This window comes from Pteropus vampyrus, unplaced genomic scaffold, assembly GCF_000151845.1.
Source record: "Pteropus vampyrus isolate Shadow unplaced genomic scaffold, Pvam_2.0 Scaffold138, whole genome shotgun sequence".
Classification (NCBI taxonomy): Eukaryota; Metazoa; Chordata; class Mammalia; order Chiroptera; family Pteropodidae; genus Pteropus; species Pteropus vampyrus.
In genome coordinates, this window is record NW_011888919.1 from 2,584,655 (window position 1) to 2,586,990 (window position 2,336).

Below are 2,336 nucleotides of genomic sequence, written 5' to 3' on the forward strand. Positions count from 1 at the left end.
AGATCTCCCAGAGCTGGGATTGGGTCCCTGGGAGTCACCGTAGGGAGTGTCCCCCAAACAACTAGTTTGCGTGGTAGGTGTTGGGGGACACAGATGGGGAGGCCCTGCCCTAACCTTCCACAGCTCACCATTTAGTGCTGTATTGTTTAGTACAGTAGCTACTAGCCACGTGTAGCTGTATATATTTAAGTTTAAATTCATTAAAATTAAATAAAATTTAAATTCAGTTCCTCAGTCACATTTCCCGCACTCAAATCGCCACATGTGGCCGCAATACGGATGGTGCAGATATAGAAGTTTCCATTATTACTGCTCTGGACTCTAATGGGTAATAGAGAAAAGACCTATGATTTTAATCCACCTGGCAGCGGTGATGATGGCAGGCACTGGGGCCTGGCGAGAAAATGTCAGCAACAGACTGAGGAAAAATTTAGCCAGCTGGACATTTTCTTCCTCTTATCTTTAATTTTTTTTTTTAAACCCTTTCATCTGGCCCATATAGGCCTGTTATTTTTTTTTTTCCTAGTCTCCACCCTACCTCTGTCCTGCCTATCATTAGTATAAAATTCATTTGTTAGTCTACTATAATCCTAATTGCTTTGATGAATGTGGTAATGAACTTTCCAGTGGGCTGAGTCAGAATGGTTATTATGCTGGAATCAGCATTTCTCTTTGGCTTGCTTTACATTGAGAAAATCCATTCATAGGAAGAAGCTGGATGTGAAGTTTGGAGCGGGACAAATTCATATTCTGTATTTATTACCTGTGTGGATTTTGGCAGGTGACTTCACTTCTGTGAATCACTGTGTCTTATCTGTAACATGGGTGCAATTGTATGTGCTTCTTAGTCGAAGTGTGGGAATGATGAAGATTAGGTCTGTAACAACCCCAGCTGGGTAGAGCATTTAGTAATTGGTAGCTGCAGTTTATTTGCAGACACTTAATTTTCCGTTTTCTCCACTTGTTCTTCGGGGCAATACATACATTGCACGACATTGCCAAATATGGAAGGAAGCGCTGGGCTTTCAAGCCAATGGACTAGAAATCTACAAGGTGAGAGTGTACAGGTACCATCTGGTGTCACGACCATGAGTTAAAACCCCGGTTGGGGTTTGTGGGCTAATGGGCTTGTTGCCCCTGATTTGTTAATTTATATGAAAATCTGACAGTGCCACTTCAATGAAAAACAGTTAAATGTAGTTGTTAACAAAAAGTCTGGTAGAACGTGCTCGTACATTTGTCATTTTATTAAAGAATATCAGACTATCCCTTTAGAAAGAATATTGTCAAGTCTTCGCAGAGCTATCTCTAGAGTCCATTCTGTCCAGTGGAATTTCCTATAATGACAAAAATGTCTTATAGTCTGTGCCGTTCAATGTGTGAGCCATAAGCACGTGGGCACAAGTGGCGAGTGTGAGACACCAAAGTGTTAATTTTATTTAATTTGAATTAACTTGAATTTAAACAGCCACATGGAGCTGGTGGCTACCATATTGGACAGCGAAACTTTAGATGGACAGCTGGAGCCTTGGCCAGACTGGAGTGCTGTCTTCTCATAATTGGGTTTGATGAACAAACAGTGGTTCCTGATTTGAGATCTAAGCACTCGACATCATTTCTCTCTGACTGTGCAGGATCGTTCTCGAAGACTAGTCTCTGCTTTCCAATATCAGCATGGACTTCCCATTTAGTTTCTCTGAGCCTTAGTTTCCCAATCTGTCAAATGAGGGATGATAATATCCCTTTTGGAGGTTGTTGTGAAGTCAGGCTAAAATTCTAAGCCAGCTCCACCTTTTCCTAGCTGTGTGACCTTGGGCAAGTGTTCAGTCTAAGTGTCCGTCCTTGTTATCCTGGCAAAAAGACTGGACAAAGATAATAAATCATGAAATCAATTTCGTAAGTTACCGTTGGTGTTTTTGCGCTTTGTTAATTTACTGTTTCTCCTGGGATTTATTTTCCTGTCTTATATTAACAAATTACGAAACCATATTTGATGTTATCTTTTTAAGCAAGGATAAACTTTGTTTTGTGATGCTTTTGATTCCGTTTTACAAATGTTTTGTACTGTTCTTGATGTTAAGTACATTTCTCACTCCCAATGTGCTCAAACAAGTTTTAAAAGCACCACTTTAATATTTTTTAATGGGAAACATCTCAAAATTACAGAAAAGTTGCGAGTACAGTACAAAGAAATGATTTTTCCTAAATCATATGAGAGTAAATTGCCAATATTATGCCCCCATCACCCACTGATGTTTAGTGTGTGTTTCCAATGAACAAGGACCTTCTACATAACCAAAAAATGTAACTTCAAACATAAAAAATATTAGTATTGA